Below are 17,499 nucleotides of genomic sequence, written 5' to 3' on the forward strand. Positions count from 1 at the left end.
GAGTCGTCCGCCATATGGTCTGACAACCAGCTGCGATGGTCTTGCGGTGCCATTTGTTTTCATTCCAGGACCCCTTTGGTTGTCAGACGTGACACTCTTACAGCACAGCAGTACAGCGGAACGTCAACGATATTCTACTTCCCGTTTCGTTGCCCTTCATTGCGAGCTGTCCGCCCCGATAGCTGAATGGTCAGCGTGACGGACTGCCGTCCTAAGAGGCCTGGGTTCGATTCCCGGCTGGGTCGGGGATTTTCTCTGCTCAGGGACCGGGTGTTGTGTTGTCTTCATCATCATCCGGCGCGCAGGTCGCCCAATGTGGCGTCGAATGTAGTAAGACCTTCATCAAGGCGGCCGGACCTGCCCCGCAAGAGGCCTCCCGGCCAATGACGCCAAACGCTCACTTCCTATTCCATTGCGAGAATCCCCGCCCGCAAGCGGCGAGAGTTTCTACTGCTTGTCTTCGTGCTTGCCAAGCCCTACGTTGCCTAACAGTGTCTCTGGATCTCTCCCCAACTGAGTACGTCTTGAGGATTATGGGCAGGGCTCTCCAACCATCTTGGGATTTCGACTAACTAACGCGCTAATTGAACAGTATTTGATACGATATCCACTAGGAGGACATCCAACAACTCTATCAATCGATGCCAAGCCAACTAACTACCCGCATAAGAGCCAGAGGTGGACCAACGCATTATTGACTTACTTGGTTTGTGAAACTGTTTCTCTTGAATAAACCATCCAATTTTTCTGTACATGTACATCACATCTACCGATTTCCGTCGCAATCGGATAATTCCTTCGCGGTGTGCCTTTTCGTTCTTGTCTTAGAGTGTATTAAAGTAATAGGAGTGCAAATTAACGCGTGATTAATACATTTTGCCAGGTTTTGAAACATTTCACCTCCACACAAGAATAAACTGCTCAAGATAAAAGCATCTCAAACTACGAATTCCTTGAGCCAGCACCGAGCGAGGTACCTACAGAGGTAGGTACACTCGACTCCCATTCAGCTATGCAGATTTAGGTCTTCCGTGTTCCTAAATCGCTACACGCAAATACTGGTTGGTTATATGATAAGTACACGGACGATTTGCTCGTTCATCTTCACCTTCTCCCTGCTTGGCGCCTGTCTCTGGTTACCACGTCGTCGATGAGACGCTAAATCCCAATTTTCCTTTCGTTCTTGAGACAACAAACCTCCTAGGACGTCATCTTAATTTTTATCGGTCCAAAAATGGTCCAAATGGCTCTGAGCACTATGGGACTTAACTTCTGAGGTCATCAGTCCCCTAGAACTTAGAACCACTTAAACCTAACTAACCTAAGGACATCACAAACATCCATGCCCGAGGCAGGATTCGAACCTGCGACCGTAGCGGTCGCGCGGTTCCAGACTGTAGCGCCTAGAACCGCTCGGCCACAATATTTATCGGTGATAGGCCATATACAACCTGCAAAAAAATCAAATGGCTCTGAGCACTATGGGACTCAACTGCTGTGGTCATAAGTCCCCTAGAACTTAGAACTACTTAAACCTAACTAACCTAAGGACATCACACACATCCATGCCCGAGGCAGGATTCGAACCTGCGACCGTCGCGGTCGTGCGGTTCCAGACTGTAGCGCCTTTAACCGCTCGGCCACTTCGGCCGGCATACAACCTGCATTTAAAACCACTAAACTCTCTGCACGTACAGGATATTGTTCTTTTTTGTGTTGCACAACTGTGCGTAACTATTACTGAGTTTCACAGAGGGCAGAAAAGTCTGCGAGATGGCAGGGGGCGGGGGTGAGGTAAACGCTGAGCACACACCAGATACATCATCATATCATCAGCAAACGAGCTCTGCTCCTCACCTCTAACAACGTCGGAATGACAAGGTATCGGGAGAAACTCGCATAACGGTTGTAAAGTTGGGTGTCTGCGTTAAAAACAGCAAGTTTGAGATAAGAGCCGACAGAAGCGGTGCTCCCAAATCCTCCTGCGTAATTTTTAACAGCTGACGTCGCTCAGCTATTGTGTTCCGTGTACCGTATCAGAGGACAATGACTCCTGTCAGTAGCCGCTATATCGGTTCCCTCTGATACCAGGCACTGGTGCGTAGCCGGTAGCGACGACAGTAAACAGGAGATTCCAGAGGCAGGGCAACAAACGCTGGTGATAGGGAGAGATGCCCGGTGGAAGCACACCGAATGCGTTGCGCGGTTGAGGCAGGTTCCCCGATTGCTACATAAGCGCTCGCACACTGTCGGAAAACGCCACCTCACCAGGACTCGGTTAACCAGTGCGGCCGTGCACCATTCGTGGTGGTGAGCGATCGGGTACATGAGGACACCGAGACACAGAGTACCACCTTTCATTTGGAAGAGAGGTTAGTGCCGATCGCGAAAGAACCAGGCTTTGCTTCGTATTAACAGCGCCATGTGGTCAGCATCGAACCAAGATGGTCACGTGATGTTGGTATGACGCTGTTATTTACATCTTGTGCTGGCACCAAAACTTATGAACACTGAAATGGCGCCACTTGCAGCCTGCACTTATCAGAAAGAACCAGGTTTTGCTTCATATTAACAGCGCCATGTGGTCAGCATCAAACCAAGATGGTCACGTGATGTTGGTGTGACGCTGTTATTTACATCTTGTGCTGGCACCAAAACTTATGAACACTGAAATGGCGCCACTTGCAGCCTGCACTTCTCAGAAAGAACCAGGTTTTGCTTCATATTAACAGCGCCATGTGGTCAGCATCACACCAAGATGGTCACGTGATGTTGGTATGACGCTGTTATTTACATCTTGTGCTGGCACCAAAACTTATGAACACTGAAATGGCGCCACTTGCAGCCTGCACTTCTCAGAAAGAACCAGGTTTTGCTTCATATTAACAGCGCCATGTGGTCAGCATCACACCAAGATGGTCACGTGATGTTGGTATGACGCTGTTATTTACATCTTGTGCTGGCACCAAAACTTATGAACACTGAAATGGCGCCACTTGCAGCCTGCACTTCTCAGAAAGAACCAGGTTTTGCTTCATATTAACAGCGCCATGTGCTCAGCATCAAACCAAGATGGTCACGTGATGTTGGTATGATGCTGTTATTTACATCTTGTGCTGGCACCAAAACTTATGAACACTGAAATGGCGCCACTTGCAGCCTGCACTTCTCAGAAAGAACCAGGTTTTGCTTCATATTAACAGCGCCATGTGGTCAGCATCAAACCAAGATGGTCACGTGATGTTGGTATGACGCTGTTATTTACATCTTGTGCTGGCACCAAAACTTATGAACACTGAAATGGCGCCACTTGCAGCCTGCACTTCTCAGAAAGAACCAGGTTTTGCTTCATATTAACAGCGCCATGTGGTCAGCATCAAACCAAGATGGTCACGTGATGTTGGTATGACGCTGTTATTTACATCTTGTGCTGGCACCAAAACTTATGAACACTGAAATGGCGCCACTTGCAGCCTGCACTTCTCAGAAAGAACCAGGTTTTGCTTCATATTAACAGCGCCATGTGCTCAGCATCAAACCAAGATGGTCACGTGATGTTGGTATGACGCTGTTATTTACATCTTGTGCTGGCACCAAAACTTATGAACACTGAAATGGCGCCACTTGCAGCCTGCACTTCTCAGAAAGAACCAGGTTTTGCTTCATATTAACAGCGCCATGTGGTCAGCATCACACCAAGATGGTCACGTGATGTTGGTATGACGCTGTTATTTACATCTTGTGCTGGCACCAAAACTTATGAACACTGAAATGGCGCCACTTGCAGCCTGCACTTCTCAGAAAGAACCAGGTTTTGCTTCATATTAACAGCGCCATGTGGTCAGCATCAAACCAAGATGGTCACGTGATGTTGGTATGACGCTGTTATTTACATCTTGTGCTGGCACCAAAACTTATGAACACTGAAATGGCGCCACTTGCAGCCTGCACTTCTCAGAAAGAACCAGGTTTTGCTTCATATTAACAGCGCCATGTGGTCAGCATCAAACCAAGATGGTCACGTGATGTTGGTATGACGCTGTTATTTACATCTTGTGCTGGCACCAAAACTTATGAACACTGAAATGGCGCCACTTGCAGCCTGCACTTCTCAGATACACTTAACACACAGCTCTCACGCTTCGAAAAGGTAAGGCGCCATTCTGCTCAAAGGAAAGATAAACCTTCCGATTAGGCTGCTGAACCTACCCTTCGAGTTATCTTACGCAACCGTCCGAACACGAGATTAAACCCCACGGCCATCATTCTGCCCTATCCTCGTAATGTGAACGTAGCACTGAAACCTGGTCCTCTCACATTTTGCCTCTCACTCTAAATCCTCGAATGAAATGCACTCCGGTGCGATTACTGCATCGGACAACCTTCTCCCACGCGTATCCTGTAGCAGCTCACGAAGTTTTCTGACGTCTTCAAACATCTACAACATCCACAATTTATCTCCTGTAAACTCCAGTTCCGACACTTACTTTGTATCCCCTTTCCTTGGCACTCCTAACCTCTGCTGCTTCTGTATCAACACATCCCACATCCATTTGATCTCGAAAAATTCCGCATCCTTTCCCAGGGAAATTTCAAACCGGATTACAGATTAATCGCTTGTCGCATGCTACTTCACCGGCTCCCATCCCAAAATAAAGAGCCGGCCGTGGTGGCCGTACGGTTCTAGGCGCTTCAGTCTGCAATCGCGGGACCGCTACGGTCGCAGTTTCGAATCCTGCCTCGGGCATGGATGTGTGTGATGTCTTTAGGTTAGTTAGGTTTAAGTAGTTCTAAGTTCTAGCGGACTGATGACCTCAGATGTTAAGTCCCATAGTTCTCAGAGCTATTTGAACCAAAATAAATCCTCCAATTCACACTCTCCCTGCCTAACCTCAGTCTTCCTCGTCTAAATACTACAAATCAACTCTTACTCCCTTTCCCTGTGCCACCGTACATCCATTTTCTTATTACTACTCTCCAGTACCTTCCTATTTTCAGTTACCATCATCATGTCAGTAATAATTAACCCGATTTAAGAAGGTGAGCATTCATAACTGACAAGAAACAGGGAATAGTCAGTGACGCGAACTATATTTTGTTAATCATAAGAATAAACCTGATGTAAACATTATGCCATGTATTCTTCCGCGTTTGCTTGAATCTCATTGGACTGCGTTTCACGTGGAGTAGAAACCAAGCTGTGACCAGTACAGTCAAGTACGATCATAAGGATACGTTTTACGTAGTGTTACACGCACACAGACTGAGCGATAACGCGGGTCAACAGCTTCACCTGCGCATTAAACTTGGGACATCACTGGCCAGCTAGCGGTCCATCAAACCTGTAATGATGTGAGCACCTGCAGTTAGGACGTAAAAACAGCCGAGCGAAGAAACAATATAGCTTCAGATGTCATTTAATTTTTAAAGAGAATGAAGTAATGTTCGGCAAAACATCAGCACTACAGCGCGCTTCTTAGGTGAGCAGACGGAAAGTATAAAATGCTCTCGCTCTCACCTGTCGTAGTATTCTAGTTACAAACAGGAGTGATGAAAATTTCTAACTTAATCACAGCGCAATTTTTTCTGAGTGAGCTGTGTGTGATGAAAGAGCATACTGCAGAGATTTCACCCTACTGTTAAATACTGAGGCCACTTAAAGTGTTAATTACAGTTAGTCGTCTGGTAATCTCTTAGCTCCTTCCTTATCCGAATCGCAGAAATACATTTCAGCTCTGGACGTGTCACCCGCTACGTAGATAACGAGCCTGTCAACAATAGAATCCACGAAGCCAATCAAGCGCCGCTTTTTCTCCTTTTATGGCTAGGCGTTCTATATCACGCCAGCGTTCGTCAGTGACACGTGGAAAAGCTGCGTGCGTTAGTTTCAGTACGTCTGGAAGCCTAGCATTCTTGTTATTTCTCGGGATAAATCCCTTAACTTGGCTCCAGATCAATTCTGTTGGGTTCGTACTGCAGTGGTACAGTGGCAAACGTAAAAATGCAGCATTTGTATGGTGCGCCGGCCGGTGTGGCCGTGCGGTTCTAGGCGCTTCAGTCTGGAACCGCGTGACCGCTACGGTCGCAGGTTCGAATCCTGCCTCGGGCATGGATGTGTGTGATGTCCTTAGGTTAGTTTGGTTTAAGTAGTTCTAAGTTCTAGGGGACTGAAGACCACAGATGTTAAGTCCCATAGTGCTCAGAGCCATTTGAACCATTTGTATGGTTCGCTCGATGCTGTGAAAACGATTGTTTTTCATGTTTCTTCGACACTTATCTACATCTGTGGTATAAAACGATGGACATAAACCAAACAAAGAGTATGTGGTTCTCATTTATGTCTTAAAAAATTAAAATGTTATGTTTCCTTAATTTAAGCAACTTTTATTAACAGTCTTTCATAAAACATTGATAATTAATAATTGATATTTGAAATAAAAACTGGAATTTTACATGCAATATGTAATTACAAACAACAGTACGTGCATTATTAATAAAAAATGACGATGAACTTTACAATTACGAGATGTAGATTTTTCAAATTGAACGAGAGAAAATAAATCAATGACTCGGACGAGATATGAGCTAGCGATCAATGAACTGTAGGAAATAATAAGTCAATTACTCTACCGATCCCGCTTCATATCCAGTGGGTTTCGGTGGCTGAACTGAATCTAATTTAGTCCCTCGGAAAACTTCAAAGCCGACTATCCCTGTAAATTTATGAAAAACACCAAGAACAACCTATTTCTCGGCAGTTTGTAACCGTGTTCCACACGCGTCTTTCAATACGGAACAGGAAGCAGCCTCAGCCATTTTCATACTGCGCATTTTACAGCGCGACAATCAGAGCACAACAGTGCAGAGGCTGTGACTGTACACGGTTTTTTAAACACAAACTGCGTAGCTAAAGCGTGATTAAGAAAAAACGTTGATGGCTGTTAATACATTTGAATATCTTAAAGTATCATTTAACATAGTAATAATATATCTAATACGTAGGTAGTACCTAATTCCAAGAGCGTAACAACACCAGTGTACGTGTGCTACGACTTCTGACCAATAATCGCGTTTGTATTTGTTTTTCATCAGGTTTATTCTTATGATGAACGAAGTTATAGTGCCTGGCTGGATCGAATAGTACTGTTCTAAAACATAGCGCCAAATGACGTGTCTGACTTGTTGATGTCATTCTTTTTATATTTTACATTGCAGCTTTCTGATGCAACGCTCCCTTAAGCGATCGGATGAAGTGCGAGATTACCCGGCAACTTGGTCTGTGAGGTTATTTGACAGCAGTTTCTAGGTAGTGAAGCCTGACATGCGTGGAGACATGTTCCGAGCCGTGCCGTGAAAAGCCAACTGGCATGGAAGCTCGTCGGACCGTTCGCAAAACAGGTTGATGGCTGTAGTCGTTAGCGTGAATGGCATTTTCTGGTAATATTACGCTGCGTGGCTATAACTGTAGCAGGGACTGACACTTTGTTGCCCAGTGGCATATTCTCTTACACCTTAGTTAATTTATTTTCAGTTATTCTGTTCATAGGCACACGAAATGTCTCAGTCACATTGCCATGTGACAGACATTTCGTGTGCCTATACCAGAATATTTGAAAATACACTGAAGCGCCAAAGAAACTGGTACAGGCATGCGTATTCAAATACAGGGATATGTAAACAGGCAGAATACGGCGCTGTGGTCGGCAACACCTATATCAGACAACAAGTTTCGGGGGCAGTTGTTAGCTCGGTTACTGCTGCTACAATGGCAGGTTATGAAGATTTAAATGAGTTTGAACGTGGAGTTATAGTCGGCGCACGAGCGATGAAGTGAGGATTTTCCCGTACGACCATTTCACGGGTGTATCGTGAACATCAGGAATCCGGTAAAACATCAAATCCCCGACATCGCTGCGACCGGAAAAAAGATCCAGCAAGAACGGGACCAAAGACAACTGAAGAGAATCGCTCAACGTGACAGAAATGCAACCCTTCCGCAAATTGCTGCAGATTTCAGTGCTCGACCATCAACAACTGTCAGCGTGCGAACCATTCGAAGAAGCATCATCGATATGAGCTTTCGGAGCTGGCGGCCTACTCGTGTACCCTTGATGTCTGCACGACACAGAGCTTTATGCCTCGACTGGGCCCGTCAACACCGACATTGGACTGTTGATAACTGGAAACATATTGCCTGGTCGGACGAGTCTCGTTTCAAATTGTATCGAGCGGATGGACGTACGGGTATGGAGACAACCTCATGAATCCATGGACCCTGCATGTCACTATGGACTGTTCGAGCTGGTGGAGGCTCTGTAATGGTGTGGAGATGGTGCAGTTGAGGTGATATGGGACCCATAATACGTTTAAATACGACTCTGAGAGGCGACACGTATGTAAGCATCCTATCTGATTACCTACATCCATTCATGTCCATTCTGGATTCCGACGGACTTGGGTAATTCCAGCAGGACAATGCAACACCCTACACGTTCAGAATTGCTGCAGATTGGCTCCAGGAATACTCTTCTAAGTTCAAACACTTCCACTGCCCACCAAACTCCCCAGAAGTGAACATTATTGAGCATAGCTTGGATTCCTTGCCGCTTGCTGTTCAGAAGAGATCTCCACCCCCTCGTACTCTTACGGATTTACGGACAGTCTTGCAGGATTCATGGTGTAAATTCTCTCCAGCACTGCTTCAGACATTAGTCGAGTCCACGCCACGCCGTGCTGCGGCACTTCTGCGTGCTCGCGGGGGCCCTACACGATATGAGGCAGCTGTACCTGTTTCTTTGCTTCTTCAGTACATATTACGGAAGGAGTATGAGGACACTGATTATACTTTCGCTCCAAATTAAAATAAGGGTAATGTGGCAACTAGTCCGTTTTGAAGTGAATGTTATTACAGGAAAAGTGCTTTAGTATCCGTTAAGATTAATTAATTTAAAGAAATCCGCTTCAATTGTACCAATTATTTATTAAAACCACGAGCAGTTTCGGGACTTTAAAATCTCATCTTCAGGTGTATAAAATTGTTGTATTTGGTAACGCATCATGCAGTCGGGCAGCTGCATGTATGAACGCCAAACACGACTGACAAGAGCCAAGCAGTCATCCGGCGGAGTGTGATAACTGTGAACTGCAACTAAATGTGGAATAAAGCAATGTTCTTCAGTACATTTGAAGGGCCATTAGCTTTTCATTGCAGTAGTAACGAGTCACCTATGCATCTAGCTGGAGACGATGTTGTATGAATTAGGATGTGGTATATTTATGGGGACATGAACTAATAGGACTAGAGTTATATAGGAAAAGGGACGGGGGGCGGGTGAGGGAGGGGGGGGGAGCCTCCGAAATGGGCCATTGGGGTAGTTTATGGCTGATCTGTTGCGTAGAGCTCTGAGGTTTCTGTGGGGAAAGAAATGTGGAATAAAGCAATGTTCTTCAGTAAATTTGAAGGGCCAGTAGCTTTTCATTGCAGTAGTAACGAGTCACCTATGCATCTAGCTGGAGACGATGTTGTATGAATTAGGATGTGGTATATTTATGGGGACATGAAGTAATAGACGGGATGTAGGTGTCAGGAGATAAGCAGGACGAGAGTTATATAGGAAAAGGGACGGGGGGCGGGTGAGGGGCGGGGGGGGGGGGAGTCTCCGAAATGGGCCATTGGGGTAGTTTATGGCTGATCTGCTGGGTAGAGCTCTGAGGTTTCTGTGGGGAAAGATGTGGCTTGTTTAGATGTGAAAGGAAGGTGATAGTTCAGTTTGCTCATGATAGGCGAGACAAAAGGTGTTTGGACTCAATTTATCAGGGAAGTAGGGCACGGATACGGAGGGCATGCGTGAATGGCGTTGTGAAACGGAATAATCAGAAGCGGAGAGATGAAACGATAACGGCTTTGTGTGCTTGAGCGAGAACCTGGGAATTTGCAGCTCGTTCAGTAAACAGGAGGTTCAAGATTTTATGCGAAATCTTTCATTTTTCTCACTTGTTTCAGACTGTGAAGCGTTTGAGCGTCTACATAAACCTTAGTTACAAATCGCAATACATAAAATTCCAGAGGGTGCAGCATTTCGGAACAGTAGCTTATGATGGCACCATAAGTGTGGTTTGAGGAAGGATCTTACAGTCTTTGTTGAACAGCGCCTTCAGAGGGATAATACGAGGTGCATTCAAGTTCTAAGGCCTCCGATTTTTTTTCTAATTAACTACTCACCCGAAATCGATGAAACTGGCGTTACTTCTCGACGTAATCGCCCTGCAGACGTACACATTTTTCACAACGCTGACGCCATGATTCCATGGCAGCGGCGAAGGCTTCTTTAGGAGTCTGTTTTGACCACTGGAAAATCGCTGAGGCTATAGCAGCACGGCTGGTGAATGTGCGGCCACGGAGAGTGTCTTTCATTGTTGGAAAAAGCCAAAAGTCACTAGGAGCCAGGTCAGGTGAGTAGGGAGCATGAGGAATCACTTCAAAGTTATCATGAAGAAACTGTTGCGTAACGTTAGCTCGATGTGCGGGTGCGTTGTCTTGGTGAAACAACACACGCGCAGCCCTTCTCGGACGTTTTTGTTGCAGTGCAGTAAGGAATTTGTTCTTCAAAACATTTTCGTAGGATACACCTGTTACCGCAGTGCCCTTTGGAACGCAATGGGTAAGGATTACGCCCTCGCTGTCCCAGAACATGGACACCATCATTTTTTCAGCACTGGCGGTTACCCGAAATTTTTTTGGTGGCGGTGAATCTGTGTGCTTTCATTGAGCTGACTGGCGCTTTGTTTCTGGATTGAAAAATGGCGTCCACGTCTCATCCATTGTCACAACCGACGAAAAGAAAGTCCCATTCGTGCTGTCGTTGCGTGTCAACATTGCTTGGCAACATGCCACACGGGCAGCCATGTGGTCGTCCGTCAGCATTCGTGGCACCCACCTGGATGACACTTTTCGCATTTTCAGGTAGTCATGCAGGATTGTGTGCACAGAACCCACAGAAATGCCAACTCTGGAGGCGATCTGTACAACAGTTATTTGGCGATCCCCAAAACAATTCTCTCCACTTTCTCAATCATGTCGTCAGACCGGCTTGTGCGAGCCGGAGGTTGTTTTGGTTTGTTGTCACACGATGTTCTGCCTTCATTAAACTGTCGCATCCACGAACGCACTTTCGACACATCCATAACTCCATCACCACATGTCTCCTTCAACTATCAATGAATTTCAATTGGTTTCACACCACGCAAATTCAGAAAACGAATGATTGCACGCTGTTCAAGTAAGGAAAACGTCGCCATTTTAAGTATTTAAAACAGTTCTCATTCTCGCCGCTGGCGGTAAAATTCCATCTGCCGTACGGTGCTGCCATCTCTGGGACATATTGACAATGAACGCGGCCTCATTTTAAAACGATGCGCATGTTTCTATCTCTTTCCAGTCCGGAAAAAAAAAAACCGGAGGCCTTAGAACTTGAAAGCACCTCGTACTAACTGTGGAGCCGGTATTCTGTAAGTTACACGCGCCACAGGATCGAAGTAAATGGTCAGGAAGCTGAATCTTTTTTGGCTGTGTAACAATTTGGCTAACACGTGGTTCCCGACCTGGCCATTGTTGAGCGCCGACAGTCCTGTACAACCAGGCCATACTTCCTCGACCACTGTGCGGCGCGGCAGTTGAGCGTTGTATGTGTCAGGGAACGGGGATCTTGGCTTAACCTCGCGCATCGCGATGAGCGTTAAACTGTCTGGTGGTTTGCTACCAAGTCCTCGACACAGATGAACGGAGAAACATTCATTAGCGGGAAAACACTGGGGTCTACCACACATCGCCATCTACATGTACATACATACTCCGCAAACTGCCTTACGGTGTTTAGCAGAGGGAACCCTGTACCACTACTATTAGTTTCCTTTCTTGTTCCACACACAAACAAAGGGAGAGAAAAACGACTGTCTGTATGCTTCCGCATGAGCCCTAATTTCTCGTGCCTTACCTTCATGATCATTAAGCGAAATGTATGTTGGTGACAGTAGAATCGTCTTGCAGACGATTTCAAATGACGATTCTCTGAACTTTCTCAACAGCGTTCCTCGAGAAGAACGTCGCCCTCCCTCCAGGGAGTTCGCGAAGCGTCTCAGCATTACTTGCATGTTGTTCGAACCTATCGGTAACAAATCTAGCAGCATCCTCTGAATTGCTTCAATGTCTTCCTTCAATCCGGCCTGGCACGCATCCCAAGCACTCGAGCAGTACTCAAGGATAGGTCGCAATAGCGTCCTATATATGCGGTCTCTTTTACAGATGGAGCACACTTTCCCAAAATTCTCCCAATATATCGAAGTCGACCATTCACCTTCCCTACCACAATCTTCACATGCTCGTCCCATTTCATATCGCTTTGCGACGCTACTCCCAGATATTTAAACGACGTGACTGTGTCAAGCAGGACACTACTCCCGAACATTACGGGTTTTTTTTCTACTCATCCGCATTAGCTTACATTTTTCTACATTCAGAGCTAGTTGTCATTGATCACGCCAACTGTAAATTTTGTCTAAGGCATCTTATATCCTTCTACAGTCACTAAATTTCGACACCTTCCCACACACCACAACGTCATAAGCAAACAACCGCAGGTTGCTGCCAACCCTGCTCGCCATATCATTTATGTACATAGGAAATAACAGTTGTCCTATCACACTTCCCTGTGGCACTCCAGACGATACCCTTGTCTCTAATGAACTCTCAGCGTCGCGGAAAAAAATACTGGGTTTTATTACTTAAGAAGTCTTCGAGCCACTCACATTTCTGGGAACCTATTCCACATGATAGTTCCTTCGTTAATTGTCTGGAGCGGGGCACCGTGACAAAACCTTTTCGGAAATCTGGATATGGAATCCGCCCATTGCCCTCAATCCATAAACGACAAGCTGAGTTCCACACGAACGATTCTTTCTAAAACCGTGCTGATTCGTGGACATAAGATTCTCGGTCTCCAGGAAATTTATTTTTTTCTGAGATTATCTTCCAGAATTCTGTATCAAACCGACATTAGACTTATTGATCCGTAATTTTGCGGATTCGTTCTTTTACACTTCTTATACACAGGAGTCACTCGCGCTTTTTTCAGTCTCTTGGGACTTCGAGCTGGGCGAGAGATTCGCGACAAATGCAAGTTAAGTAAGGGGCGAACGCAGCAGAGTACTCTTTGTAAAATCGAAATGTGATTCCATCTGGACCTGGGGACGCTAGTTGTATTATGCTTGTATAGATAAGATGGAGCTCTATTGGATCGATCGTTATTTCCATGACTGCTCGTGGGAACATACCACCAATCGATCCCCTTCCGCCGGCCGCGGCGGTCTAGCGGTTCTAGGCGCTCAGTCCGGAACCGCGAGACTGCTACGGTCGCAGGTTCGAATCCTGCCTCGGGCATGGGTGTGTGTGTGTGATGTCCTTAGGTTAGTTAGGTTTAAGTAGTTCTAAGTTCTAGGGGACTGATGACCACAGATGTTAAGTCCCATAGTACTCAGAGCCATTTGAACCATTTTTGATCCCCTTCCTCCACAGCCCGCCGACAAAAGCAACCATTGTAAGCAGTTTGGGTAATAAAGATCCACAATCAACAAAAGAAGCGGGTTAGCGTAGCCGTCTTGACCAGTTATCGTCGAAATTACGGGATTCGATCGTAAATGGACGCTAGGAGGGTGTCAAGTATGCATCTTTCGTAGTTAAGTGCAAGAAAGTAGTTTCGAGAAGATTTCATCTTCCTGCATGTAAGATGGCCTTCAAGGTTTATCCAACTCCTTAAAATCGTTAATTATTAGCAGAAACAGCGGCATAGTATCATGCTAAAGTGCAGCTCAGTCTTGATTACAGTGAAGATGTAACACGGACTGACAATGTGCAACGAGACACTACAAGAGATTCATGAGAAAGGAAAGGAGAAAAGCTCGAATGAAGTTCATAGTGTACCGTAGCGTGTGAGCGTTAAATCTGAATGAAACGGCCCAATTTAGTTTGGCATTACATTTGCCAATCACGCTGGACACTACATTACAGCTGGATTTTTTACGTTAATATTCATTCCAAACCTCATCAGCTGTGTGGCGTGCCAGAAATGCAGGCGTTTCATTACGAACCTAATGGTCTTGCAACGTCTCGAAAATAAGGATGACATATCATGCTGGCAGAACGAATCTAAATGCATCTAGCTAGTACGTAAATTTCTCGGATGAAAACCTAGTGTATAATGAGGAATTCCCTGTCTCCCTGGTTGATAGGAAGATCCAGGAGCTGAAGATGATTAAATGCATGTCTTATGCTAAGAAAGAGGGCATGAAAGTCCTTTAAGCCCCTTAAATTTACAACGTCCTTTACGGTCGTATTCAAGAAAAGCACTAAAAAAGAAGTTTATCATCTCAGGCTCGGGCCGCAGATAGTAACACAAACAAACGTTCATCCAAGTGTACCTGCAGAAGTAGATTTACTGATGAGCCTTCTGTTACGCCAAGGCAAATCCAACGATCAGCAAATCTCCAGCGTCTGAAGTTGAGACACAAGTACTCGAAGAAGAGAAACAACCAAAGAATGATGCGTCTCAGCTTTAGTCAGTTCAATCGTAAAATGCAAGGAGACAAAAGCGAATCGACGGAAAAAGTGCTATTCCAGCTGATAAGATTCCTGTGATTTACACTCAGGTCTTCTGATTTGGATGTTCCAAATTGTGTAGGAGAAAGTGGCAGAAAGAAACCCATAAGATGGCTATTTTTTCGTGATGTTATTGGAGGTGGTAACATTTGTAAAGGAAAATGATATATTTGTGGTTAGAAAAACAGGTGTTAGGCAACAGTATGTGTGTCTGCGATGGCAGCACTGTAGAATCGTATTATCTTTGACATCAATAGTGGAAAGCTTGAGGTGTGCAGCAGGCGGGGTCCGTAATGCATGGACGCACTTTTGGAACTATGTGAGCTGCAGATTTATTACGAGGACGAATGATGACTCAGAACAATGGTTGGATAGCATACGGGCATAAAAAAAGTTTTGAAATGAAGAACAAGGTATTATTTGATGAGATAAAAGGTTTATTTTTTTATTTTTGTGGACTTGTATTGTTGGTCCACTTCACCCTCTTCACAGTCGAGTTTTTGATACTTCTTCTATTGATTGATCTTCTGAGTTAATTTACAGTGTCGTGGAAGTTATTAGATTAAATGAATTTTCATATTAGAGTCTATAATTGTTTTCTTTGATAAGTTCCTTCCTAATTAAAATTTCAGAACTTAAAGGCTGAGTCATGTATTTCCCTGGACCAACTGTAGTTAATTTTTTTTATTTTTTTTATTTTTTAGCTTTGCGCAGTCTTGCGGTATTGCGGTTTCTGCCAGTTCTTCATTTGGTAGGTGAGATTACATTACGTGATTGTTTCGTTTCCTTTGCGCAAAGTCGGTTCTGTCAGTTTCTTTATTTTACCAAGGCTGTATCTCAGTGTAGAAATTGCCGGGTTTTAGGTTACTTTCTTATACAGGTCGAAGTTACGGTTCCGTTCTTTTATACGGCTACGTCTTTTTTAACAGTTCGCAGGGACCAAGTCTACTGAGTGTGAAATTATTGGGTTGCTTATTTATTTGCTTACGAATGAGATCAGTTTTCAGGATTTCTTTCATTTTCTGGTAAGTAATGCGGCTTTGAGGTCAGTAGCACATTTAGGTTGTCAGTTCATATTCTCAGGTTTGTATTTAAGGTAACATACACTCATGTAAAGACTACTCACTTACAAACCTCAGCGAATCCTGAATGGTTTCAGAACACACATGTAGGAGTTGGAACTGTTAGAACAGGGATGACCTTGTGACTGTGCGTCAACAAGAGATGCAGTGCATTTTAAACCAGATCACGCCCCAGAGTTCGGGCGATACTACCTGTTCCGAAGGGATAGTGTAAATGGTTAGAGGGCGAAATGCATTCGCCATTAGGCAAATGCCGGGATGGTTCCTTTGAAAGGGTACGGCCGATTTCCTTCCCAATCCTTCCCTAACCCGAGCTTGCGCTCCGTCTCTAATGACCTCGTTGTCGACGGGACGTTAAACACCACTAACCTAACCTAACCTAACCATTCGTCATTTATGTGAATTACATGTAACACACAACCCCTGCTCATCTCACAACAAATATTCAGACAGTTGCTGTATAAAGTGCACATTCGATTTAAGGATACAATGTAAAGCTGTGAAGGTACTTCAGAATTCTCCCAATCCTTCCTGTTTGTAGGATACCTTAATACACACGGTGTGTTATGGAGATCTACATTAATTTACACTCCTGCAAATGGAAAAAAGAACACATTGACACCGGTGTGTCAGACCCACCATACTTGCTCCGGACACTGCGAGACGGCTGTACAAGCAATGATCACACGCACGGCACAGCGGACACACCAGGACCCGCGGTGTTGGCCGTCGAATGGCGCTAGCTGCGCAGCATTTGTGCACCGCCGCCGTCAGTGTCAGCCAGTTTGCCGTGGCATACGGAGCTCCATCGCAGTCTTTAACACTGGTAGCATGCCGCGACAGCGTGGACGTGAACCGTATGTGCAGTTGACGGACTTTGAGCGAGGGCGTATAGTGGGCATGCGGGAGGCCGGGTGGACGTACCGCCGAATTGCGCAACACGTGGGGCGTGAGGTCTCCACAGTACATCGATGTTGTCGCCAGTGGTCGGCGGAAGGTGCACGTGCCCGTCGACCTGGTACCGGACCGCAGCGACGCACGGATGCACGCCAAGACCGTAGGATCCTACGCAGTGCCGTAGGGGACCGCACCGCCACTTCCCAGCAAATTAGGGACACTGTTGCTCCTGGGGTATCGGCGAGGACCATTCGCAACCGTCTCCATGAAGCTGGGCTACGGTCCCGCACACCGTTAGGCCGTCTTCCGCTCACGCCCCAACATCGTGCAGCCCGCCTCCAGTGGTGTCGCGACAGGCGTGAATGGAGGGACGAATGGAGACGTGTCGTCTTCAGCGATGAGAGTCGCTTCTGCCTTGGTGCCAATGATGGTCGTATGCGTGTTTGGCGCCGTGCAGGTGAGCGCCACAATCAGGACTGCATACGACCGAGGCACACAGGGCCAACACCCGGCATCATGGTGTGGGGAGCGGTCTCCTACACTGGCCGTACACCACTGGTGATCGTCGAGGGGACACTGAATAGTGAACGGTACATCCAAACCGTCATCGAACCCATCGTTCTACCATTCCTACACCGGCAAGGGAACTTGCTGTTCCAACAGGACAATGCACGTCCGCATGTATCCCGTGCCACCCAACGTGCTCTAGAAGGTGTAAGTCAACTACCCTGGCCAGCAAGATCTCCGGATCTGCCCCCCATTGAGCATGTTTGGGACTGGATGAAGCGTCGTCTCACGCGGTCTGCACGTCCAGCACGAACGCTGGTCCAACTGAGGCGCCAGGTGGAAATGGCATGGCAAGCCGTTCCA

The 17,499-nt window shown here is 46.0% G+C and overlaps 1 protein-coding gene across 3 annotated transcripts in view; it reads left to right on the forward strand.

Moving 5' to 3' along the window:
* The window catches only part of LOC126195206 (uncharacterized), a 125,275-nt gene that overhangs the window by 86,485 nt on the left and 21,291 nt on the right, over positions 1-17,499 (forward strand). Inside the window, exon 1 of one of the 3 annotated variants that reach the window (XM_049933723.1) lies at positions 2,276-2,372. The exons of the other annotated variants lie outside the window; for them this stretch is intronic. The gene's annotated coding sequence lies outside the window, so the exon portion shown is untranslated. Of the gene's footprint in view, positions 1-2,275; positions 2,373-17,499 lie in introns of those variants that run through there. 3 annotated transcript variants of the gene reach the window in all.

The sequence above is a fragment of the Schistocerca nitens genome, chromosome 7, assembly GCF_023898315.1.
Source record: "Schistocerca nitens isolate TAMUIC-IGC-003100 chromosome 7, iqSchNite1.1, whole genome shotgun sequence".
Taxonomy (NCBI): domain Eukaryota; kingdom Metazoa; phylum Arthropoda; class Insecta; order Orthoptera; family Acrididae; genus Schistocerca; species Schistocerca nitens.